Consider the following 27,456-nt stretch of genomic DNA (forward strand, 5'->3'; position numbering starts at 1 on the left):
GGGGTCTTGATAGGGTGGATGTGGAGAGGATGTTTCCTCTTGAGGGAGAATCTAGAACTAGGGGTCGCCCATTTAAGACGGAGATGAGAAGAAATTTTTCCTGAGGGTCATGAGTGTTTGGAACTCTTCCTCAAAAGGTGGTGCAAGCAGACTCTTTGAATATTTTTAATGCAGAGGTAGATAGATTCTTGATAAACAAGGGGGCGAAAGGTTATCGGGGGTGGGCTCAAGGGGCCGAGTAGCCTACTCCTCCTAATTTGTATGTCCGTACGTATGTTTGTGTTTCCAGTAAATCTCCTCTGCATCCTGTCGAAGATCTTGTAATCCTCCCTAATATGACCATAAGATATAGGAGCAGAAGTAGGCTATTTGGCCCGTCGAGTCTGCTCTGCCAATCAATGAGATTATGGTTGATCTGATAATCCTCAACTCCACTTTCCTACCTTTTCCCCAGAACCCTTGATTCCCTTACTGATTAAAAATCTGTCTATCTCAGCCTTGAATAAAGTTAATGACCCAGCCTCTACAGCCCCCTGTGGTAAAGAATTGCACAGATTCACTACCCTCAGAGAAGAAATTCCTCCTCATCTCTGAGACCCCCTTACTCTGAGATTATGCCCTCTGGTCCTAGACTCTCCCACAAGGGGAAACAACATCTACACTGTCAAGCCCCCTAAGAATCTTAGATGTTTCAATAAGGTCGCCTCTCATTTTTCTAAACTCTGATGAGTACAGGCCCAACCTACTCAACCTCTCCTCATAAGAAAATCTCTCCATACCCGGGATTAACTAGTGAACCTTCTCTGGACTGCCTCCAATGCCAGTATATCTTTCCTTAGATAAGGGGACCAAAACTGTTCACAGTATTCTAGGTGTGGTCTAACTAGTGCCTTGTATAGTTTTAGCAAGACTTCCCAATTTTTATGCTCCATTCCCTTTGAAATAAAGGCCAAAATTCCATTTGCCTTCCCTATTACCTGCTGAACTTGTATGTTAGTTTTTTGGGATTCATGCATGAGGACCCCCAAATCCCTCTGTGCTGCAGCTTTCTTCAGTCTTTTTCCATTTAAATAATATTCAGATCCTCTTCTTCCTGCCAAAGTGCATAACCTCACATTTTCCCACATTATATTCCATCTGCCATGTTTTTGCCAAATCACTTAACCTGTCTATATCCCTCTGTAGACTCTGTCATCCTCACCACCTTCCCACCTATTTTTGTGTCATCCACAAACTTGGCGATAGTACATTCACTTCCCTCATCCAAGTCATTAATATATATTGTAAATAATTGTGGCCCCAGCACCGATTCCTGTGGCACTCCACTAGTTGCAGGTTGCCATCTTGAAAATGTCCCCTTTACCCCAACTCTTTGTCTTCTATTAGTTAGCCAGTCCTCTATCCATGCTAATATACACCCCCAACACCATGAGCTCTTAACTTATTAAGTAGCCTGATGTGTGGTACATTATCGGACGCCTTTTGGAAATTCAAATATATTACATCTACTGGCTCCCCTTTATCTATCCTGCTTGTTACCTCCTCTTAGAATTCTAATAAATTTGTCAGGCATGATTTCCCCTTCATGGAGCAATGCTGACTCTGCTTGATTAGATTATGTATTTCTAAATGCTCTGCTATTACATTCTTTGCAATAGACTCCAGCATTTTCCCAATGACAGACGTTAACCTAACTAGCCTATAGTTACCTGTTTTTTGTTACATTGGCAGTTTTCCAATCCTCTGGAACTTTTCCAGAATCTCAGGATTCTTGGAAGATTACTACCAGTGCATCCACTATCTCTGCAGCTATTTCCTTTAATATCCTAGGATGCAACCCATCAGGTCCAGGGGACTTATCGGCCTTTAGCACCGTTAGTTTCCCTAGTACTTTTTCTCTAGTAATAGTCATTGTATTTATTTCCTTCCCCCCCCCCCCATGATTATTTAGTATTTTTGGAATGCGATTAGTGTCTTCTACCGTGAAGACTAATGCAAAGTATTTATTCAACACCTCTTCCATTTCCTGGTTCCCCATTATTATTTCCCCAGCCTCATTCTGTAAGGGGCCTATATTGACTTTGGCCTCTGTTCCTTTTTATATATTTAAAGAAGCTCTTACTGTCTGTTTTTATGTTATTTGCTAGTTTACCCTCTTAAGTTTAATTTCTCCCTCTTTATTATTTTTTGGTTATCTTTTGTTGGTTTTTGTGTTTTTTCTTTCACTTTGATACTATCCTTAACTTCCTTGTTTAACCATGGTTGGTTTATCCCTTTCCTACCATCTTGCCTCCTCACTGCGATATATATTTATTGTGAGTCATGAACTATTTTCTTAAATGTCTGCCATTGTTCATCAACCATCTTTCCTGCTAAACTCCTTTCCCAGTCCACTCCAGCCAACTCTGTCCTCATTCCTTTGTAATTACCCTTATTTAAATTTAGCACAGTTGTTCCTGATCTATGTTTCTCACTCTAAAACTAAATGCTAAATTCCACCATGTTATGGTCGCTGTTCCTGAGGGGACCCTTTACTCTGAGCTCATTATTAAACCTGCCTCATTACACAAATGTGATTCATAAAGTGTAATGTTCAGAGTTGTACACAATTGTGTAGTTCGGGCCTAAGCAGTCTGCAAGAACCTTGGCAGAATCCAAAGTTGTGGTGAGGTTCGGTTCGGGGCCAATAACGTTTTATTTAAAGTAGCCAAAGTTTGAGATTTAAGACACTCACTAATAGAAAACCACAAGATACCACGGGCTTTGAATAAACAAAAATAAACTTTACTATACAAGTTCAGAAAGATAAATCAATTTACAATATCTATCTTGTACCTCATATTAACCCTGAATGTTAGAGTATTATGTGAATTAACAGGCAAACTGTGGTCAAACACATCACACTGCACAATAAATGCCAATGTGACCAAATCCGATTCCGTGGATTTCTCAACAACCCACCCAGACGTTTGTTACATTGTGAGCTAATTAATTTCACTGAAACTTCATCTTTTTCATGAGGGTTTCCAGTCTCCATGTTCAAAGATCACATTTTGGGATTCTCTCAGCTCCAGCAGTGGCCCTCCTCACAGGGTTTCAGTTTTGCTTTCCAAGGTTACGTTCCCCCGGATTTCAGAGTACGTGCAAGCAGCAACTCTCAAGCACGTTTTTAGCTCTTCAGCCTCACCAAACAGAGCATGACCTGCTCCAAAAGAGGCATCTTTGCCCCCGCGACCCCCAGCCATGGAGTCATCAGCCTTTAGCTGCTTCAGGGCTTCTCTAGAGCCCTCTTCAATCATCAGGGTGCCCCCCCCAAGCCCACTTCTCTTAAAGCCTGCTACCTCTCTTTTCTAATTTGGAGCCTGTTCCTCTACTTGAGTTTAACTGGCACCTGGTCCTGTCCCTGCCTCTGGGACACTCCTTGGGACCTTTTCCCTGTCCCTCTCCCTCGTTTGGGACTTCTCCCTGACCCCCTCTGTTGTCCCTCTCCCTGGGACACTTACTTGACCGGTTGTGGAGCGCCATAGTCACCTGACCCGGGGTTTCACGCCACCCTTTTTTTTTCCATGTTTAGGTGCCCAACACCTGCCCTGGCCCTGGAGAACGTGAAGTAGCTCATCGCATACGCAGTCCGCCCCTGGCCTGCACATGTGCCGCCCACCACCCCCTCCCCGGCCTGCGCATGTACCCCGCACCCCCCCCACCCCCCCCTCGGCCTGCGCACGTGGGAATTCCGAGGATCATCGGGAATTAGTGTTTTATAAAGGCTTCTACATTAAAGGTTAAGTTGTTTTTGTAAAAGGTCAGAGTGTAATGCAACAAAATTCGACACTGAGCCGCATTAGATGACCAGAAGCTTGGCTCGAGACAGCGGTTTTAAGGACTGCCTTAAAGGAGGGGAGAGTGAGCTAGAGAGGCAGCGAGGTTTACAGAGGAAAATCCCAGAGGTTAGGGCCTGAGCAGCTGAAGGCACAGCTGCCAGTGGAGGGATTAAAATTGGGATGTGTAAGAGGCTGGAGTTGGAGGAGTGCAGATGTCCTGGAAAATTGTAGAACTGGCCGAGAGTACAGGCTTAGCGAGGGACATGGTATCCTTGCTTACTCTGTCTTTATTTATAAAGCCATGGACCTGATATGCTTTTTCAACAATCTTCTGAATCTGTCTTGCCAACTTCAAAGATTTGTGTACATTCTGCACCCCATTTAAAACTTCAGTCCACATTGCTGGTCTTAATTCTTCCTTTCAAAACAAAGCACTTCACACTTTTCTGCATTAAATTCTACCTGCCATGTGTCTCCCCATTTTGCCACTCAGACTCCTGTGTCTTTCTGTTTGTGTTGGCTGTAGTGTAGCTGAGAAGTGGCACTGCTGCGCTCTAGAGTAGCGGATCGAGAAAGCAGATTTACTGAAGTGTGCTTTGTCTGACAGGTGTAAAATTGCAGTCGGTTTAACCTAGAGCCATCCTGAAGTGGGCAGGGGGTTTATCAGGTTCCCCCCTCCCCCCCCAACCCGCATTGAGGCTGGACATGGAACTGGGCTCCCAGCTATCTTGCTGCGTCCCACTCAGCCTTCCAGTGTTCCTCTACTTGTCCACTGCTACAAATAGCTGTGATTTCCATTTGGAACAGTCATTGTTTCCCTCGTGTTTTGTTTGACTATTTTCTTGAGTATTCGGCATTCTTAAATAATCGGCAATTCTGTTCAAACTCTGATGTTTTCTAATTTTAATTCTAATTGCTGAACTGCTTTGAAGAAAGGTATTTGAGTCTGTGACTGTGTTTCACTTGCAGAGTGAGGAAGGTTACTGCTTTTCATTCCACAAAGCAAAGCTCATTAATGAACTGATCAGCTGGCTTTTCATTGTCCAGACTCTGAGTAGGACCATGCAGTGTGTCGCTTCTGGACACAGAGAGGGATCGTGCAAATTGCTTTCACCAGTAGCCGCTCCGACAAGGGAGGTGAAGGACAGGATTTTCTGATTAAACAGTAAAGTGCATACAAGTACGATCATAAAGAGAGTTTTAATCCGGTTACAAATTGCTTGTCAGGGAAATTATTTGGGCACAGTGTTTATTTTTTTGCAGAGTGTTTTGAGAGCAAACAGCAGCTGCTAGGTTTTAACTTCACTGGTGAGGAAAGGACGAGGGGTCATAGGTGAAATGGGGACAAAACCGCTGCTTGGAAAAATTTCTCAATGAAACATACACCTGGTTAGTGCCTTGTGACAGCATTCTGGGGCAAGGTTAGTGCCGTGTGACAGCATTCTGAGACAAGCTCTGCCTTGGCTGATCTGATAATCCTCAATTCCACTTTCCTACCTTTACCCCATAACCCTTGATTCCCTTACTGATTAAAAATCTGTCTATCTCAGCCTTGAATATACTTAACGACCCAGCCTCTACAGTCCTCTGTGGTAATGAATGCCACAGGTTTGCTACCTTCAGAAAGTAGATTCCTCATCTGTTTTAAATAGGCAACCTCTTACACTGAGATAATGCTGTCTGGTCCGAGATTCTCCCACAAGGGGAAACAACCTCTCAGCATCTAAAACAAAAACAGAATTACCTGGAAAAACTCAGCAGGTCTGGCAGCATCGGCGGAGAAAAAAGAGTTGACGTTTCGAGTCCTCATGACCCTTCGACAGAACTTGAGTTCGAGTCCAGGAAAGAGCTGAAATATAAGCTGGTTTAAGGTGTGTGTGTGGGGGTCGGAGAGATAGAGAGACAGAGAGGTTGGGGGGGGGGTGTGGTTGTAGGGACAAACAAGCAGTGATAGAAGCAGATCATCAAAAGATGTCAACGACAATAGTACAATAGAACACATAGGTGTTAAAGTTAAAGTTGGTGATATTATCTAGACGAATGTGCTAATTAAGAATGGATGGTAGGGCACTCAAGGTATAGCTCTAGTGGGGTTTTTTTTATAATGGAAATAGGTGGGAAAAGGAAAATCTTTATAATTTATTGGAAAAAAAAAGGAAGGGGGAAACAGAAAGGGGGTGGGGATGGGGGAGGGAGCTCACGACCTAAAGTTGTTGAATTCAATATTCAGTCCGGAAGGCTGTAAAGTCCCTAGTCAGAAGATGAGGTGTTGTTCCTCCAGTTTGCGTTGGGCTTCACTGGAACAATGCAGCAAGCCAAGGACAGACATGTGGGCAAGAGAGCAGGGTGGAGTGTTGAAATGGCAAGCGACAGGGAGGTTTGGGTCATTCTTGCGGACAGACCGCAGGTGTTCTGCAAAGCGGTCGCCCAGTTTATGTTTGGTCTCTCCAATGTAGAGGAGACCACATTGGGAGCAACGAATGCAGTAGACTAAGTTGGGGGAAATGCAAGTGAAATGCTGCTTCGCTTGAAAGGAGTGTTTGGGTCCTTGGACGGTGAGGAGAGAGGAAGTGAAGGGGCAGGTGTTGCATCTTTTGCGTGGGTATGGGGTTGTGCCATAGGAGGGGGTTGAGGAGTAGGGGGTGATGGAGGAGTGGACCAGGGTGTCCCGGAGGGAGCGATCCCTACGGAATGCCGATAAGGGGGGTGAAGGGAAGATGTGTTTGGTGGTGGCATCATGCTGGAGTTGGTGGAAATGGCGGAGGATGATCCTTTGAATGCGGAGGCTGGTGGGGTGATAAGTGAGGACAAGGGGGACCCTATCATGTTTTTGGGAGGGAGGAGAAGGCGTGAGGGCGGATGCGCGGGAGATGGGCCGGACACGGTTGAGGGCCCTGTCAACGACCGTGGGTGGAAAACCTCGGTTAAGGAAGAAGGAGGACATGTCAGAGGAACTGTTTTTGAATGTAGCATCATCGGAACAGATGCGACGGAGGCGAAGGAACTGAGAGAATGGGATGGAGTCCTTACAGGAAGCGGGGTGTGAGGAGCTGTAGTCGAGATAGCTGTGGGAGTCGGTGGGTTTGTAATGGATATTGGTGGACAGTCTATCACCAGAGATTGAGACAGAGAGGTCAAGGAAGGGAAGGGAAGTGTCAGAGATGGACCACGTGAAAATGATGGAGGGGGGGAGATTGGAAGCAAAATTAATAAATTTTTCCAAGTCCTGACGAGAGCATGAAGCGGCACCGAAGTAATCATCGATGTACCGGAGAAAGAGTTGTGGAAGGGGGCTGGAGTAGGACTGCAACAAGGAATGTACCACATACCCCATAAAGAGACAGGCATAGCTGGGGCCCATGCGGGTACCCATAGCCACACCTTTTATTTGGAGGAAGTGAGAGGAGTTGAAGGAGAAATTGTTCAGCGTGAGAACAAGTTCAGCCAGACGGAGGAGAGTAGTGGTGGATGGGGATTGTTCGGGCCTCTGTTCGAGGAAGAAGCTAAGGGCCCTCAGACCATCCTGGTGGGGGATGGAGGTGTAGAGGGATTGGACGTCCATGGTGAAGAGGAAGCGGTAGGGGCCAGGGAACTGGAAATTGTTGATGTGACGTAAGGTGTCAGAGGAATCACGGATGTAGGTGGGAAGGGACTGGACAAGGAGAGAGAGAAAGGAGTCAAGATAACGAGAAATGAGTTCTGTAGGGCAGGAGCAAGCTGAGACGATCGGTCTACCGGAGCAGTTCTGTTTGTGGATTTTGGGTAGGAGATAGAAGCGGGCCGTCCGAGGTTGGGCGACTATCAGGTTGGAAGCTGTGAGAGGGAGATCCCCAGAGGAGATGAGGTCAGTGACAGTCCTGGAAACAGTGGCTTGATGTTCAGTGGTGGGGTCATGGTCCAGGGAGAGGTAGGAGGAAGTGTCTGCGAGTTGACGCTCAGCCTCCGCGAGGTAGAGGTCAGTGCGCCAGACAACAACAGCACCACCCTTGTCAGCGGGTTTGATGACAATGTCAGGGTTGGACCTGAGAGAATGGAGTGCAGTAAGTTTTTATCTCAGCATCTACCCTGTCAAGCCCCCTAAGAATCGTATATGTCTCAGTAAGGTTGCCTCTCATTCTTCTAAACTCCAATGAGTACAGGCCCAACCTACTCAACCTCTCCTCATAAGAAAATCCCACCATACCCAGGGTCAACCGAGTGAACCTTTCCTGGACTGCTTCCAATGCCAGTATATCTTTCCTTAGGTAAAGGGACCAAAACTGTTCACAGTATTCTAGGTGTGGTCTAACTAGTGCCTTATATAGTTTTAGCAAGACTTCCCTATTTTTATACTCCATACCCTTTGAAATAAAGGCCAACATTCCATTTGCCTTCCCTATTACCTGCTGAACTTGTATGCTAACTTTTTTGGATTCATGCATGAGGACCCCCAAGTCCCTCTGTGCTGCAGCTTTCTTCAGTCTTCCTCCATTTAAATAATATTCAGCTCCTCTATTCTTCCTGCCAAAGAGCCTAGCCTCACAATTTCCCACATTATATTCCATTTGACAAGTTTTTGCAACTCACTTAACCTGTCTATATCTCTCTGTAAACTCCTTATGGCATCCTCACCAGTTACCTTTCCACCTATTATGCTGCACACAAGCAGGGGAGAGACCTCATCCTAAGTGAGACACAGCCAGAGTGAGTGTAGGTATTGGCAATTTGGTGCACAGTGGGAATTCAGTGCAGAGGGGAAGAGGTGCTCTTTGCATTTTTTCTTTGCTATCCAACTTCTCAAATCTTCAGAGAGTGGTCTTGCCCTGCTGCAGCAGTAGAGGCTGCAAGGGAGAGTAATGACTGGTAAGTAGTGGGTAAGGTCCGGTAAGTATTTCTTACTTTTATCACTTATATTTTAAGGTCTTTTGTGGTTTATAGTTTGTATATTCTGTAGTAACGAGGATCAGGAAAGAAGGGCCCTAGAGTAATTGATTAAAAGGTTCAATTTAAAGGGATAAGTCATGTCAGGAGAGCTCAAAGCCGTGGTGTGCTCCTCGTGCTCCATGTGGGAAGCCGGGAACATTTCCAGTGCCCGGGACCAGCATGTGTGCAGGAAGTGTGTCCAGCTGCAGCTCCTGGAAGCTCGGGTTTCAGAGCTGAATGGCAGCTGGTGACACTGTGGAGCATCCGTGAGTCTGAGAGCATCGTGGATAGCACGTTTAGAGAGGTGGTCACACCGCAGCTGAAGGGACTTGAGGAAGGAAGGGAATGGGTGACCACCAGGCGGTCCAAGAGAAACAGGCAGGTAGTTCAGGAGTCCCCTGGGGTCCCGCTCACAAATCAGTATTCCATTTTGGAGGCTGATGAGGGCGCTGGTTCCTCCAGGGAGTGTGGACAGAGCCAAGCTTCTGGCACCACAAGCAGCCTGTCTGTACAGGAGGGGAGGAAGAGCAATAGTAGGACAGGATTGGCAGCTCAACATTCTGGGATGTAAAATCTTCAGGCGAGACAGGGGAGGGGGTAAAAGGGGAGGAGACATTGCTTTATTAGTTTAGAAACATAGAAACTAGGAGCAGGAGTAGGCCATTCGGCCCTTCGAGCCTGCTGCATCATTCATTATGATCATGGCTGATCATCCAACTCAATACCCTGCTCCTGCTTTCTCTCCATATCCTTTGATCCCTTTCGCCCCAGGAGCTATATCTAACTCCTTCTTGAAAACATACAATGTTTTGGTCTGAGCTACTTTATCTGGTAATGAATTCCACAGGCTCACCACTCTCTGGGTGAAGAAATTTCTCCTCATCTCAGTCCTAAATGGTCTACACCATATCCTCAGACTGTGACCCCTGGTTCTGGACTCCCCCACCATCGGGAACATCCTTCCTGCATCTACCCTGTCTAGTCCTGTTAGAATTTTATTGGTATCTTTGAGATCCCCCCTCATTCTTCTGAACTCCAGCGAATATAATCCTAATCTACTCAATCTCTCCTCATATGTCAGTCCCGCCATCCCAGGAATCAGTTGGTTAAACGTTCACTGCAATCCCTTCAAAGCAAGTACATCCTTCCTCAGATAAGGAGACCAAAACTGCACACAATATTCTAGGTGTGGTCTCACAAGGCCCTGTACAATTGCAGCAAGATGTCCCTTAGGAGTCAGTTACTGCAGTAAGGAGAGATGATGTCTTGGAGGGGGCATCGAATGAAGCTTTGTGGCTAGAGCTTAGGAATAAAAAAGGGGCAGCCACATTGTTAGGTGTTTATTATAGACCCCCCAGATAGTCAGCAGGAAATTGAGGAGCAAATGTGTGCACAATTCGAGGAGGTGTGTAAAAACAGTAACAATAGGGTAATTATATTAGCTGATTTCAACTTTCCCAACATTAATTGGGATAGACATAGTGTTAAGGGCTTGGATTTCTTGAAACGTGTACATTTTTTAGGTCAATATGTAGAGGGTCCAACAAGGGATGGCTCAGTGCTGGACCTAATTCTGGGGAATGAAGCCGGACAGGTGGCTGAGGTGGTGGTGGGGGAGCATTTTAGTGATAGCGACCACAACATGGTACAGTTTAAGCTTATTATGGACAAAGAAATAGACAAGTTGCAAAAAAATGTTTTGGATTTGGGGAGAATGGATTTTCGTAAAATAAGACAGGGTCTGGCCAAGGTAGACTGCGAACAGCTACTTGTGGGGAAATCTACAGAGGAGCAGTGGGGGGGTGTTCAAAAAGGAAATAGGGAGGGTACAGGCTCAAAATGTTCCCTCTAGGGTGATAGGAAGGAGTAACATGCCCAGAGAACCATGGATGACCAGAGATATTCAGGATACGATGAGAAGGAAAAGAGAGACTTTTAGCAGGTACAAGGGAAGCAAATCAGCAGAGGCATTAGTGGAGTACAGACAGTGCAGGGTGGAGTTTAAGAAAACAATTAGGAGAGCAAAGAGGGGATATGAGAAAGCTCTGGCTGGTAAAAGTAGGGAAAATTCCAAGATATTCTATAAGTATATCCATGGGAAGAGGATAACCAGGGAAAGAATAGGGCCCATATGGGACCAAGGGGGCAATCTATGGCTGGAGCCAGAGGACATTGGTCGAGTGTTGAATGAATACTTCACATGCGTATTCACCCAAGAGAATGAGGATGAAGGTATCGAACTCGGGGAGAGAGACTGCGAGGTTCTTGAGCAAATTGACATAGGGAGTGACAAGGTATTGGAGGTGTTGGCAGGCTTAAAAGTGGACAGATCACCAGGTCCAGATGATTTGTTTCCGAGACTGCTGAGGAAGACAAGGGAGGAGATTGCAGAGGCTCTGACCCAAATTTTTAATTCCTCTCTGGCCACGAGGGAGGTGCCAGAGGACTGGAGAACAGCTAATGTGGTTCCGCTTTTTAAGAAGGGTTGTAGAGATAAGCCAGGGAACTACAGACCAATTAGTCTCACATCAGTGGTAGGGAAAGTATTGGAGAAAATTCTGAAGGAGAGAATCTGCTTGGAGAGGCAAGGTTTGATCAGTGATAGTCAGCATGGCTTTGTCAGAGGGAGGTCATGCCTAACAAATTAGATTGAATTGTTTGAGGAGGTGACCAGGTGTGTAGATGAGGGTAGTGCAGTTGATGTAGTTTACATGGATTTCAGCAAAGCCTTTGACAAGGTCCCTGGGAGACTTATAAAGAAGGCAAATGCACATGGGATACAGGGTAATTTGATAAGGTGGATTCAAAATTGGCTTAGTTGTAGGAGACAGAGGGTGATGACAGAAGAATGTTCTAGTGTCGTACCACGGGGATCTGTGCTGGGTCCCCTATTATTTGTCATTTATATAAATGACATAGATGACTATGTGGGGGGTAGGATTAGTAAGTTGTGGATGACACAAAGATTGGCCGGGTGGTTATCAGTGAGGTCGAGTGTCTTGGGCTACAGGAAGATATAGACGGGATGGTCAAATGGGCAGATAAGTGGCAGATGGAATTTAACCCTGAAAAGTGTGAGGTGATACAGTTTGGAAGGAGTAATTTGACAAAGAAGTATTCAATGAACGGCATGACACTAGGAAGTTCTGAGGAACAAAGGGACCTTGGTGTGTGTGTCCATAGATCTCTGAAGGCTGAGGGGCTTGTTAGTGGGATGGTGAGAAAGACATATGGAACACTTGCCTTTATCAATTGAGGCATAGATCATAAAAGTAGGGAGGTCATGTTGGAGTCGTATGGAACCTTGGTGAGGCCACAGCTGGAGTAGTGTGTGCAGTTCTGGTTGCCACATTATAGGAAGGATGTGATTGCACTGGAGGGTGTGCAGAGGAGATTCACCAGGATGTTGCCTGGGATGAAACATTTAAGTTATGAAGAAAGGTTGGATGGATTTGGGTTGTATTCGTTGGAGCAGAGAAGACTGAGGGACAACCTGATCGAGGTGTACAAGATTATGAGGGGCATGGACAGGGTGGATAGGGAGCAGCTGTTCCCCTTAGTTGAAGGGTCAGTCACAAGGGGACACAAGTTCAAGGTGAGGGGCAGGAGGTTTAGGGGGGATGTGAGGAAAAACTTTTTTACCCAGAGGGTGGTGATGGTCTGGAATGCGCTGCCTGGGAGGGTGCTGGAGGCGGGTTACCTCACATCCTTTAAAAAGTACCTGGATGAGCACTTGGCACGTCATAACATTCAAGGCTATGGGCCAAGTGCTGGTAAATGGGACTAGGTAGGTTGGTCAGGTTTTTCTCGTTTCGGTGCAGACTCGATGGGCTGAAGAGCCTCTTCTGCCCTGTGTGATTCTGTGATTCTATTGTTGTGTCAACCGCAAACTTGGCGATAATACATTCATTTCCTTCATCCAAGTCATTAATATATATTGTAAATAATTGTGGCCCTAGCACTGATCCCTGTGGCACTCCACTAGTTGCAGGTTTCTATCCTGAAAATGTCCCCCTTACCCCAACTCTTTGTCTTCTATTAGTAATCAATCCTCTATCCATGCTAATATACTACCCCCAACACCAAGAGCTCTTACCCTATTAAGTAGCCTTATGTGTGGCACCTTATCAAACGCCTTTTGGAAATCGAAATATTTTACATCTGCTGGTTCCCCTTTATCTATCCTGCTTGTTACCTCCTCAAAGAATTCTAATAAATTTGTCAGGTGTGATTTCCCCTTCATGAAGTCATGCTGACTCTGCTTGATTAGATTATGTATTTCTAAATGTTCTGCTATTACATTATTTATATTAGACTCCAACATTTTCCCAATGACAGGTGTTAAGCTAACTGGCCTATAGTTCCCGGTTTTTTGTCTCCCTTTTTGAATAAGGGTGTTACATTGGTAGTTTTCCAATCCTCTGGGACTTTTCCAGAATCTACGGATTCTTGGAAGATTACTACCAGTGCATCCACTATCTCTGTAGCTACTTCCTTTAATATCCTAGGATGCAACCCATCAGGTCCAGGGGACTTATTGGCCTTTAGCCCCATTAGTCTCCCTAGTACTTATTCTCTAGTGATTGTTATTGTATTGAGTTGCTCCCCCACTTTTGCCCCTTGATTATTTAGTATTTTTGAAATGCTATTAGTGTCTTCTACTGTGAAGACTGAAATAAAGTATTTATTCAACTCCTCTGCCATTTCCTGGTTCCCCATTATTATTTACCCAGCCTCATTCTCCAAGGGGCCTATGTTCACTTTGGCCTCTCTTTCTTTTTATATATTTAAAGGAGCTGTTCCTTTTATATCACTTGCTAGTTTACCCTCAAAGTTTATTTTTGCCCTCTTTATTTTTTTTTGGTCACCTATTGCTGGTTTTTAAATTTTTCCCAATCCTCTGGCTTATTGCTAATCTTTGTCACATTGTATGTTTTTTCTTTCACTTTGATACTATCCTTAACTTCCTTGATTAACCATGGTTGGTTTATCCCCTTCCTTGAATCCTTCTTCCTCACTGGGATACATCTTTGTTGAGTCATGAACCATTTTCTTAAACGACTGCCATTGTTTATCAACCTTCTTTGCTGCTAAACTCCTTTCCTAGTCCACTCCAGCCAACTCTGCCCTCACTCCTTTTTAATTACCCTTATTTAAGTTTAGCACAGTTGTTCCTGAGCTAAGTTTCTCACTCTCAAACTGAATGTCACTGTTTTGAAGCAACGTGTTAGATATTTTGACGAGTGTTCCCTTTACGCTGCATGGATGGGTGTCAATCTTAAAGGGACCAAGCCATGCAATGGTCCAGCTGCACACAGCAAACAGAAGTTAGAGCGTCGTTCTTGACTTTGTCCAACAAAACATTCAAAACCTAATTTCAGACAAGATACAGGAAGGCAAAGCTGAGAACAACTCCCTCTACAATCATGCATGTGAGGTCTGGAAAATTCATCTTACATTTTTGCATCTTTTCTACGAATGACTAATTTGGTTGCTCAATGTCAATTTATTTGATACTTTTTTGGGGCTGTTGTTCCAGATGTTTTCTCACCTTTCACTCCAGTGTCAGGGATAGCTCAACCCAGTTACCAAGTACAGCTTCTGCACTGTGCTAGTTACAGAAGGATATTACTCTCAACAATGTCACATTTTACCTCATCAGTTACCAACCATCCTTGTCACCCGTGTGTTTAAGATTGATGGTTAGTATTGGATTCAGGGCCATCCATTATTTGGTTCCCTTTGTTACACCATAGCGGCCATACCTTAGCTGCCTGGGCCCAAATGCTCTGGAATTCCCTTCCTAAACCTCTCCACATCCCTAACTCACTCTCTTTCCTTATTCATGATGCTCCTTAAAACTCACCTCTGACCTAGCTTTTGGTGATTTGTTCTAATATCTCCCTGTAAGTGTTGTTGATTAAGAAGACTTGGGAGTGCTTGTACAAGGAACAAAGTTAGCATGTAGGTACAGCAAGTAATTAGGAAGGTAAATGGCATGTTGGCCTTTATTGCAAGGGGTTTGGAGTACAGGAATAAAATTGTACAGGGTTTTGGTGAGACCACATCTGGAATACTGAGTGCAGTTTTCGTTTCCACGTTTAAGAAAGGATATACTTGCGTTGGAGTCGGTACGGTGAAGGTTCACTGGGTGGCCCCTGGGATGAGGGGGTTGTCCTATGATGAGAGGCTGATAAATTGGGTTTATATTCTCTGGAGTTTAGAAGAATAAGAGGCAATCTCATTGAAATCTACAATATTTTGAAGGAGTTTGGAAGGGTGGGCGTTGAGAAATTGTTTGCACTGTTGGGGAATCTAAAACACGGGGGCACAGTCTCGGGATAAGGAGCCAATCATTTAGGACTGAGATGGGCAAAATTACTTCTCTACCCCAGAGGGTTGTGAATGCTCCAACTTTGAATAGTTTTAAGTCTAGGTGAGACATTTTTTGGGAATTAAGGGATATGGGGAGTGGGCGGGAAAGTGGAGTCGAACCCCAAGATCAGCCATGATGGTATTGAATAACGGAGCAGGATCAACAGGCCGTATAGCCTACTCCTCTCGTTTCTTATGTTCTTATGTGGCTGTGTTAAATTTTGTTTAATAATGATTCCTTTGAAGTGCCTTGGGACGTTTCACTACGTTAAAGGTGCATTGTGAAGAAGGAAAGTCGTTTCTATTTTCTGTAGTATCTTTCATGACCTCAGGATAACTCAAAGTGCTTTGCAACCAATAAAAGTGTAGTCATTGTTTTAACATAGGAAATGCAACGTCCAGTTTGTACACGGCAATCTCAAACAATCAGCAACGTGCTAATGATAATCTGTCTTTGTGTTGCTGGTTGCAGGGTAAATAATGGCCTTGGACATGGGTATACCTGCCTGCTCAACTTTGAAATAGTGCCATGGAATCTTTACATCCATCTTAGAGATCAGACAGGGCCTCATTTTCACATCTCACCTGAAAGATAGTATCTCCGACTCCCTCAGCATTACACTGGGATTGTCAATCTGGAGTGGGACTTGAACCCAGAACCTTCTGCCTCAGAGTGCGACATAGTGAGCTAAAGCTGTTGCAAGGTGGTGTTGCTTCTGTTACATTATCATATGACATCCTTAGTGATATAGTAAAACCGATCTTACTGCTGCATTGGTAATCCCGAGAATCAGAGTAAAAGTCGCACCTTGGCAATTTGAGAAATTGACTTTAGCTTCTTGTTTTAAAAAAAAAAGTCTGGAAATAAATAGCTGACCTCAGTAAAAGTGACCATGAATCTGTCTGATTTTTGCAAAAACCCAACTGGTTCACTCTTGGTCCTTACCCGACCTGTGCCTGGATGTGACTCCAGTTCCCAAACCAAGCTGGTTGACTTTTAATTGCCCTTTGATGTGGCCTAGCGAGCCCCTCTTATGTCAAACCATAGAAGAAAACCGACTGATACCTTCTCAGGGCATCTGGGGATGGGCTTGAAGGAGGACAACCCCAGCTTCTCCAGTCTGTCCGTGTAGCTCTCCTCTGAACCCTCTCAAAGGCCTTGCCATTCTTCCTACAGTACGGTGCCCAGAATTGGCCACAATACTCCAGCTGAGGCTGAACCAGTGATTTGTAAAGGTTTACAACAAAAACAAAAGTTTGCTTTTATAGGTGCATTTAATGTGATAAAATGTCCCTAGGTGTATCGCAGGAGTGTTGCATAGAATTTGAAACCAAGCGCATAAAGAGATATTATGACAGGTGACCAAAGGCTCGACCAAAGTGTTAGGTTTTAAGTAATGTCTTAAAGGAGGAGAGGGGCAGAGAGGTGTAGGAGGAGGGAATTCCAGAGCTTGGGGCTTAGACAGCTGAAGGCACAGTCACCAGCACTGGAGTGATTAAAATCGAGGGTGCTGAAGAGAACAGAATGGCAGGGATACAGAGATCAACCCGTGTAGAGGAGAGTGCAGAAATAGGGAGGGGCATAGCTTACTTTAAGTCTCAATTTGTAAAGCCTAGGATTCCATAAGCTTTTTTAACAATCCTCTGAACCTGTCCTGTCATCAAAGATTTGTGTACATACACCCCAAGGTCTCTCTGCTCCTGCACCCCTTTTAAAATTGTACCATTCAGTTCATGTTGTCCCTCTTAATTCTTCCTTTTCTGCATTAAATTCTATCTGCCACGTGTCTTCCCACTTCGCCTCTCACACTTGTGTGTCTTTCTGGCTGTATTGGCTGCAGTTTAGCTGAGAAGTGGTATCACTTTTTTATTTATTCATTGATGGAGCATGGGCTTCGCTGGCTGGACCAGCATTTATTGTCCATCCCCAGTTGCCCTTGAGAAGGTGGTGGTGAGCTGCCTTCTTGAGCCGCTGCAGTCCCTGTGGTGTAGGTACACCCACAGTGCTGTTAGGGAGGGAGTTCCAGGATTCTGACCCAGCGACAGTGAAGGAACAACGATATATTTCCAAGTCAGGATGGTGAGTGACTTGGAGGGGAACTTCCAGGTGATGGTGTTCCTATCTATCTGCTGTCCTAGTCCTTCTAGATGGTAGTGGTCATGAGTTTGGAAGGTGCTGTCTAAGGAGCCTTGGTGAGTTCCTGCAGTGCATCTTGTAGATGGTACACAGATCCATCCTGGAGCTGGAAAAGAGGTTTCCATGTGTCCATCGGACAGTGAGGCTGGACACGGAATGGGATCCTCAGCCATCTTGCTCTGTCACACTCAGCCATCCCAAGGCTGAGTGTGAATATGGAGCTGGGGCGAGAAGTGGATTGATGAGGCTTCCACCTCGGAAATAGTCATGCTCCGCTTTGTTTCAGAGTCAGGCCAAGTGCTGAATCTGCTTTCACGCTGCAGGCTCAGCATTGGTGTGAAGTGAAACCACCATGCCTGGATTGGTGTCAACGTTTGATGGAGCCTCAAGGGGATCTGAATAAAAGAGTCAATGGAAAGGCTTTCGGGCATAAAGCAGGAGAAACCTTGTTATGAGGAAGGTTGTGTAGTTTTGAAATACACTACTAGAATTAGATTGAAGCAGAGATCATGTCAAAATTTAAGAACAGTTTTGATGGGGATTGAAGGGAACAGGATAAACGGAAATGTAAACAGAGCAGGCACTTGGGATCGGGATTCCGCATCTGGGAAGGGTAAACACCAACACTGACTGGGTGGGACAAATAACCTGCACCCAGGTTAGAATTTCTAATTAATCCATGGTGCTACGGCTGTCATGAAAACTCAGCTTGAAGATCTGGAACTAAGCAATATTTATTGGAAACTAACTTGTAGTGAAAGAAAAACAAAAAAACTGCGGATGCTGGAAATCCAAAACAAAAACAGAATTACCTGGAAAAACTCAGCAGGTCTGGCAGCATCGGCGGAGAAGAAAAGAGTTGACGTTTCGAGTCCTCATGACCCTTCAACAGAACTGTTCTGTTGAAGGGTCATGAGGACTCGAAACGTCAACTCTTGTCTTCTCCGCCGATGCTGCCAGACCTGCTGAGTTTTTCCAGGTAATTCTGTTTTTGTTTTGTAGTGAAACATGTTATTCCTCCTCCCTCTTTGAGTTGACTTTAAGGTGTTATCACCATTGTCAATAATAAATGTAACATTCATGGTGATACGTTACACCTAGTGATGCAGGTTATCATGTAATCGCTTGATGTTTTGCATCAATAAATTTAAGAACATAAGGAATAACTAGTTATTACCAGTTATGCAGTGATTATAATGGTTATTAAAATAGTCATAGTAGTTGTAAACAACTGGTTATAAATCTGAGCAAGGAAAAGAAAAGACACTAAATTGAAATAATTCTAGGCAGCCCACTGCTGGAGATCACAGCTGTTACAGAGCTGAATTGCAGAATAATCTTCAAAGGCGCATTATCATCCCTGTCATATATATTAAAAGAACTGTTTCCAACTGTCTATCAAATGCATTCTCTTGATGCCAGTTGTAGCAGTGTGGTGTTTTTTTTTAATGCTCACTCAAATCCACCATGTACCATGAACTCTTGTATGAAAAATATTTCTATAAAATATCTTCTGTGCTCAGGGAAGGACAAGTCCAGTGATGGTGTACGCAGGAGTGCAGCATCACTGGACATGCACACAGGCTGGGGACAGGACTGACGCTCTCCAAGCTAAGGGTGTAAGGATCACTTAATAATCACCTTCTAATGTGATGAGGGGCGGGGATGAATGAATATCAATTCAGTAACATCAAGTCTGAAATCTCTTATGCTCCTATGAAGCACCTTGGGATTTTTTTTTATGTTAAAGGTGCTATATAAATAAAAGTTGTTGTTGTTATAATAAACGACGTCAGCAGATCAACTGCCTGTGCAAACATGAGTTACAAAAGAAAAAGCACCAAGAATTGAGCAAAACTGATGAAGCATTCTGTTGGAATAAATTCCACCAGTTTTAACAGTATCAGTAATTTCTGGAGGATTGTTATAATAGTAGTTTTGATAGAGTCAATAAGGGGAAACTCTTTCCACTGGCAGGAGGACTAGTAACCAGAGGACACAGATTTCAGACAACTGGCAAAAAAAGCCAGGCAGGAAATGAGGCAAAATGTTTTTACACAGTGAAGCGAGTTGCTGTGATCTGGAATACACTGCCTGAGAGGTCATTGGAAGTAGAAACAATAGTGTAACTTTCACAAGGGAATTGGATAAATAATTGAAGAACAAAAATTAGCTTAACCAGGAGGAAAGAGCAGGGGAACTGAGATGACACCTGGAGTATTGTGTACAGCTTCAGTGTTCTTGCCTAAGGAAGGATATACTTGCCTTACAGGGAGTGAAATGCAGGTTCACTATACTGATTCCTGGGCTGAGGGGATTGTCCTGTGTGTGGAGATTGATAGAATGTGCCTGTATTCCCTGGAGTTGAGATGGATGAGATAATTAAAACATATAAAATTCTTAAGAGGTTTGATAGGATAGATGTTTCTCTCAGCAGAGATTCTAGGTGGGAGCCACAGTCTCAGAATTAGTGGTCAACCATTCTAGGACTGCAATGAGGAGAAGTTTCTTCACTCAATCGATTGTGAATCTTTGGAATTTTCTACTCCAGGGAGCTGTGGATGCTCAGTCATTGAGTATGTTCAGGGAAGAGGTTGATAGATTTTTGGGAAATAGGGATCGTGCAGGAGTGGGAGTTGAGGTAGAAGATTAGTCATGATCTTATTGAATGGTAGAACAGGCTCGAGGGGCTGAATAGCCTGCAGCTACTTCTTATGTTCTTGTGACTAATTGGATCGTTGTTTCAATGAACTGGCACAGCCACCATTGCCTCCTTCTGTGCTGTCAGATTCCATGAATCTTCTAAAGATCTGGAAAGCAAGGAAGGATTGTGTTACCATAGGTAACGCTGTACCCAGGCTAAAAGTTTGATGTAGATAGGCAGCAACTTAAGTGAACTTGCAGAGCATGCTGACATCGGTAATTGGTACAAGATTCACGCCTGATGCCCAACTGTGATGAGGCTTTTATTGACCAAGCTCATCGTCTGAAGCAAGCAAAGCCTTGTGTTGTTTCAAGACTTTGATCAAACATCAGAAATCAAAGGTTTTTAAATCAAAAGAAATGTGAAAATCCAGGGCTCTTCAAGTGCGAACCTCTTGAAATGAGATAGCCGAGACTCTGGCTGTTTAACGATGTAAATATGTAAATATTTAAACAGGAAAATGATGCCTGAGCATCTCATTTCCAGTGCTTCCCGTTTGATGAAAATATTAAATTGGATGAGGATTCCTGACATTTGAAGAGGGAACTAGATAAAGATGAGAAGAAGAAAGCAAGAATAAAGGGAAGAGATTTGCATTTATATCTTGTTTTATCACATCTCTTAGAAATGTCTCACGCACTTCATATACATTGAATTGCTTTGAAGTGGGTTGGCTGCTGCAGATGTCACATGGCCAGTAAGAAGTTTAAAAACAGATGGGTAAAACAATGCCATGAGCAATTTTCAAATATAGCACCAATCAGCCCTCTCTTTCCCTTAAACAGAAGCCAGGCACTGCAGGATCCAGAGAAACCCCTCCGGAAACGAGCAGGAACATCAGCAACTGGGGGTCTGCGGGTGGGAAAAGGTATAAACAGAAAGGGAAGAGAGTGTGACAGGGGGTGGGAGGGAGAGCGGGGGAGGGAGGGAGATGACAGGAAGAGACACAGTGCCTCTTTGAGAGGGGCAGACAGACAGAGACACAGTAGCCTCAAGGTAAAGGAGGGGAGCTGCCTGCCCCACCCCAAGATATTTATCGACATGAAAGCCTCAATGTAGATGATGTTCTATGCATTGTGCCTGTTTTATGGTTTTCCCCTCACACATGTGTTTTCTCTCTCTCTGTCTGACAGGCTTTGGGGAGACAGGAGGTGAATTACTCGCCACAGGATTCCTAGCCTCTGACCTGCTCTTGTAGCCACAGTATTTATATGGCCAGTTCAGTTTCTGGTCAATGGCAATCCCCAGGCCGTTGATAGTGGGGGGGGGGATTCAACAATAGTAAGCCCCCTGGATGTTGATAGTGGGGGATTCAGTGATGGTAATGCCATTGAATGTCAAGGGGAGATGGTTAGATTCTCTCTTGTTGGAAATGGTCATTGCCTAACACTTGTGTGGCACGAATGTTACTTGCCACTTGTCAGCCCAAACCTGGATATTGTCCAGGTCTTGCTGTATTTGGACTGTTTCAGTATCTGAGGAGTGTGTGTGATGCTGCTAATTCAGTGGAATGAGAATGCCTTTCCTTCCCTGTTGATTTTAATTTTGTTTAGTGCTCTCAGCTTTATTGATGTTTCCCATTGAAGTAAAAATATCCAATATTTAATCAGCGCAAAGCATATTATTTGATAGCTCACATGCATTCACCATCTATAACATAACAGAAATGTTCCAAGGTGCTTCACAAAATGGTAACAGACAAAAATCGACACTGAGACAAAGAAAGAGAATTGGCCAAAGCCTCAAAGGTTGGAATTGAAGAAGCATTTGGGGAGTGAGACCCCAAGAGGATTAGGGAGGGAATTCCAGGCAGCTGAAGGGAGTGGATATACATGAACAGTCATTGAGGAATTGACTAGCTGATGTTTAGAGAAGGGATTCAGTGTGAGCTGCTTCCTGTTTGAGTGTGCACAGTTCTGGGTGACGTGTTGCTCAGGAAGTGGGGCTTTATCACACAAGTTCTTGCTTTCCGGTCTGTAATGCAGGAAACTCGAGACTAGTCTGCAGTGCACAGGCTGCGTCTCTCTGGTCTCTGCAGGGATAAGTGCTGTGATAGGCTTGTTAGCAAAATTGAATCCTGGGAGATAGATGGGGCAGTAGCAGCAGAGATACAACATTGGCTTAGGGATAGAAAAAAGAGAGTTTGGTGAACGGCTGTTTATTTGAAGTGGGGCAGGTATACGGTGGAGTTGCCCAAGGTTCAGTACGAAGACCAACATTACCTTTGATCTACATTAATGACTTGGACTTGGGGGTGCAGGGCACAATTTCAAAATTTGCAGATGACACAAAACTTGGAAGCGTAATAAAAAGTGAGGAAGATAGTGGTAGACTTCAAGAGGGCACAGGCTGGTGGAATGGGTGGACTTATGAAATTAAATGCAGGAATATGTGAGGGTTCCATTTTGGCCATGCGAATGATGCTACAATTCTAAAGTGGGTGCAAGAACAGACAGAGCTGGGTTTGTTTGCTTGAAAAATGGAGACTTTTTAAAAATTTGTTCATTGGGCGTGGGTGGCCAGCATTTATTGTACACCCCTAATTGTCCTTGTTTAGAGGCTATTTAAGAGTCAGGGCCTGGAGTCACATGTAGGCCAGACCAGGTAAGGATGGCTGATTTCCTTCCCTAAAGAGCATTAGGGAACCAGATGCATCAGACTTTTAATTTCACCACCTGCCGTGGTGGGATTTGAACCTGGGATCTCTATATTGCTAATCCAGTGACAACATCACTGTGCCACTGCACTTATCAAGGCACTTGGCAAGAATACCAATATAAGGGGAAAACAACAATTTATACTGTATGTGAAGAGAGTGCTGATTGGTTGGCAAGTGGCAATGTCATGAAGATTGCCCCGGTGCACAGTCCAGCCCGGGCTCGTGTGGGAGTCCGGCCCTACAACAAGATGTTGGCTCTTAACCGCTCCCTGAAGCAGCCCAGCAACCTAAACCAGGGCCCACTATCATCATGTCAAGCCAATAAGTGTGAGTTTAGCAGTGACACCCACATCCTGAGACTGGACAAAAAAGCAGACCACGGTAGCACCTGATAAACGAGCTTGTTTTACAGATCACTTATCTCTGAGGTTTATGCCCCTTGTATTTGATGCAAACAACCAATTAGAGTGCGAGAAGCTGCTAAACTGCCGAAGGTGAGTGGAAGATGCGGGAAGTAGACATCTTTGAGTGTCCTAATATAGACTCACAGTTTGAACACAAGTTAAATATCCAAATACAGATAAATAGTTTTTTTGAGTTGTTGTTGGAATGAGTGACGATGCTGACTGCAATCATTTTAAACCCTGGAAGACCCTTGTGTAGCAACTGTTTCTGCTGCAGCAACCAGACAGATGTTGCCTGGTTCGGGTGACATACTCTGCTCTCTGAACTCGAGTTTTATTTTCAACACCAGCACAGCCCCTTTTATTGTTCTTGCTGCCAGACCATAGATTGGGTCGACTCAGTCTCATTGGAGGTCTTGATCTGGCCTCTGCTGGGTTTGCCAACTATCCAGGTACCTGACACGACCTGCCATCTTCTCGAGTTCTCTGCCCAAAGGCAGGTCAGACCTGTAGCGCCACGACCTCCACCGCAGGTTGGGCACGGAGGAAAGTGCTGAATCCGCCCCGGCCAGAACGGGGATTGAACCCCGTGCTGTTGGATCCAATCTGGCTCGCACCAGCCATCCAGCCAACTGGGCTGCAGGCCCTCCCAAGGAGTCCGAGTCACTGTCGTAACAAACACTCTTACATGCATGTTGTAGCCTGGAGCTATGGATAGTGATGGTAGAGGCTCCAGTTTCTTCCCACCACATGGCTGGCCAGGAATCTCTCCTGCTCTCACCGCCTGCGATTGGTGTGTGTTAGAAGGATTTACAAGTTAATCCTCAACCTGTTTGGCTGCGTTATGAATCCATCTTCTGTAGCCATCGAGTCCTGGAGTTGGAGTTGGACTTGAAGCTGGAGCTTCTGACCCACTGCACCACAAGGTCTCCAACATGTCGTGTAGTGAGCTGGAGAGTGTTTTGGTGTGGAAGCTAATATCCTGGAGAATTATCTGTCTTGTAGGGCCTCGTAGGCCTGATGGGCATCCAGCTCCTCCTGCAGATTCACAATGACCCAGCAAATGAGAGGGAGTCCTGGGCTTTTCCCAGCAACTTGGAGGCTGCGTTAGCCCCACTGTTCTGAATAGGCCAAGCTGTGGGAATTTTCTGGGATTCTGGGGACTGTATTGTACAGCCCTGTCCAGATTTCCCACACCTCCCCACAAGCTGCAGATCAATGTCTCTGAAGACTGATAACGATAAAAGGAGCCCACTTACTAACATTGTCCAATTTGATTGCTTTGGCTGCAGTGGTTTCTGTTTATAATGTACACCTTGGGGTTTCTGTTCTTCCTTCACAAACTCGGCCTCCTCGTCGCTAATAAACACCCGACTGCACAAAACAATTTGACGAGCCAGTTTTCAGACTTAATTGTTTTTACATTGAAAAAATTGAAAAATTTAGTGAAGGCACACCTCCCAAAGAGACCTGTGTTTATCTTTCCCAAGGAGTTAGCTGTGCTCAGTTAGTAGAACTCTGCTCCCTAAACCGGCAGATTGTGGGTTCTGGTCTGACTGCGGTGCCGTATTTCAGATGAGACCTTAAATCGAAGCCCCATCTGCTGACTCGGGCGGGTGTAAAAGATGCCATAACGATATTCAAAGAAGATCAGGGATGTTCTCCCTGGGGTCCTGGCCAATATTTATCCTTTGAACAACATCACAAAATCAGATTATCTGGTTATTATTACATTGCTGTTTGTGGGAGTTTGCAGTGCGCAAATTGGCAGCCAGGTTTCTTATGTTGCAGCCGACTGATGTCTCATCTAAAAGACAGCACCTCCAACAGTGCGGCACTCCCTCAGCACTGACCCCCCAATGGTGCAGCACTCCCTCAATACTGACCACCCCAACAGTGCAGCACTCCCTCAGTACTGACCCTCTGACAGTGCAGCGCTCCCTCAGTACTGACCCTCCAGCAGTGCAGCGCTCCCTCAGTACTGACCCTCCAACAGTGCGGCACTCCCTCAGCACTGACCCCCCAATGGTGCAGCACTCCCTCAGTACTGACCCTCTGACAGTGCAGCACTCCCTCAGTACTGACCCTCCAGCAGTGCAGCACTCCCTCAGTACTGACCCTCCAACAGTGCAGTACTCCCTCAGCACTGACCCTCTGACAGTGCAGCACTCCCTCAGCACTGACCCTCCAACAGTGCAGCACTCCCTCAGTACTGACCCTCCAACAGTGCCACACTCCCTCAGTACTGACCCTCCGACAGTGCAGCACTCCCTCAGTACTGACCCTCCAACAGTGCCACACTCCCTCAGTACAGACCCTCTGACAGTACGGCGCTCCCTCAATATTGTGCTCAGTGTCTGAACCTAGGATACGTGCTCCAGCCACTGGAGTGGGACTTGAACCTTAACCACCCAGGCATCCATAGCTTTTACAATTGGGGTTTAATTGGCCGGGGGTGGGTGGAAAAAGATGCTTTTGAAACAATGTAGTTCTAGTGATGTTTGTGGTATGGTGTTGGGATGGCAACTTTAATTTAATTTTCATTGACTTCATTTACCAGTCACGGACAGTAGTGTTACAGGTTGTGAGGGGAATGGTGCCGGGGTGTTACAGGTTGTGAGGGGAATGGTGCCGGGGTGTTACAGGTTGTGAGGGGAATGGTGCCGGGGTGTTACAGGTTGTGAGGGGAATGGTGCCGGGGTGTTACAGGTTGTGAGGGGAATGGTGCTGGGGTGTTACAGGTTGTGAGGGGAATGGTGCTGTGGTGTTACAGGTTGTGAGGGGAATGGTGCCGGGGTGTTACAGGTTGTGAGGGGAATGGTGCCGGGGTGTTACAGGTTGTGAGGGGAATGGTGCTGTGGTGTTACAGGTTGTGAGGGGAATGGAGCCGTGGTGTTACAGGTTGTGAGGGGAATGGTGCTGTGGTGTTACAGGTTGTGAGGAGAATGGTGCCGGGGTGTTACAGGTTGGTGCTAAACCCCATGGGCTTGGAGCATTGGATAGGGAATTAGGGAAATAACTGGAAACAACTTGGACAGTTTTCACTTGTTTCTACGATTCTGCTTCAGAATAATTTGCCATCAAATGTAGGCCCGAATCTGCTCCTCTTTAACCGTTTGCAGCACAAACCTTAATGTGTAATATTCTATATGTCTACAGATATTACTATGTATTCCAGTTTTACAGCTGAATTGAGCTGGTTTTGGTCCTCAGTATGTTAATTCTTTAGATTAAACACAGAATTGTCAAAGGAGACGAGTGTAGTTATATAATCCTGTATCCTATTTATTCTAAATTCAGTTTTAACCTGTTTTTGCCGAGTATTCTGTTTGCTTGATTTATCTTACAGTAAAACCCGACGTTCGCAGGGGCTCTGTTCCTGTGAAATGTCGCCAAGAGCGAAATCGCGAATGGTGAACATACTTTACAATCGGATTGAATTAGATAGGTTCCAGCCATCCCCAAATATTATATTTTTAAAGGAAAAGAAGCATTTTAAAACTATATTTTTGGGTAAATGCAGGACAATTTTATTGCAGAAATTGTTTGACAATGCAATTAAACAAGAACAGTGTAAAACTTATCAATTACAGAGCAGTACAAGTGACAAATTACAGTACATGACTGTGGAGTGCATATACCATAGAGTGCAGATACCGTACTGTAGTTGAGAGTGGAGATGGAGAGGGTTGACGTGGCTGATACAGGCATTGATATGGATGGAAAGAAGGATATTATTGTTGACTGCTTTGCCGTTGATTTTCAATTTTGGGAAGTTCTCAGTAGGAGCAGTAGCTGTGTCAATTGCTCTACTAAAGGCGAGGCTTCTTTCCACGTTTTTATTATGGCCTTGTTGCCTGCTTTTTCAAACCTCCGGCTGATTTTATGAGATATGCCATCATCCTGGTTGTGAAAGAGCCTTTTATAGGCTCTTGTCCCTTCTCCTTCTGTTTAGGCACGTTTAGGAGGAGGCGGTGGCACAGTGACATTGTCACTGGACTAGTATTCCATAGACCCAGGGTGATCCTGTGGGGACTGGGTTCGAACTCTGCTGGGGCAGCTGACGAAATTTGAATTCAGTAAAAATTTTGAATTAAAACTCTGACAATGACCATGAAACCATTGTCGATCGTCTTAAAAGCCCATCTGGTTCACTAATGCCCTTCAGGGAAGTAAACCTGCCATCCTTACCTGGCCTACATGTGACTCCAGACCAGGTTGACCTTTAAATGCCCTCAGGACTAGGGCAATTAGGGATGGGCAAAAAATGCTGGCCTAGCAGGTGAATGAATAATTTTTAAAATCTCATCAGTTCCACCCAATTCTTCTGTAGAAAGTTCCTCTTGATGAGATTGAAGCGTCATCCACTTTGTGTCTTCAAATCCCTTTTCCAACTTGTTTTGCCAACTCAACAATCCTGGCCATTTCAGCATCCCCATTTGGAAATCCTGTGA

At 45.0% G+C, this 27,456-nt stretch overlaps 1 protein-coding gene across 5 annotated transcripts in view; it reads left to right on the forward strand.

Annotated features, from left to right (window-relative positions):
• The window catches only part of arhgef6 (Rac/Cdc42 guanine nucleotide exchange factor (GEF) 6), a 174,546-nt gene that overhangs the window by 48,891 nt on the left and 98,199 nt on the right, over positions 1 to 27,456 (forward strand). The window contains exon 1 of one of the 5 annotated variants that reach the window (XM_041195760.1): positions 22,919 to 23,092. The exons of the other annotated variants lie outside the window; for them this stretch is intronic. The gene's annotated coding sequence lies outside the window, so the exon portion shown is untranslated. Of the gene's footprint in view, positions 1 to 22,918; positions 23,093 to 27,456 lie in introns of those variants that run through there. 5 annotated transcript variants of the gene reach the window in all.

The sequence above is a fragment of the Carcharodon carcharias genome, chromosome 9 (assembly GCF_017639515.1).
Source record: "Carcharodon carcharias isolate sCarCar2 chromosome 9, sCarCar2.pri, whole genome shotgun sequence".
Taxonomy (NCBI): domain Eukaryota; kingdom Metazoa; phylum Chordata; class Chondrichthyes; order Lamniformes; family Lamnidae; genus Carcharodon; species Carcharodon carcharias.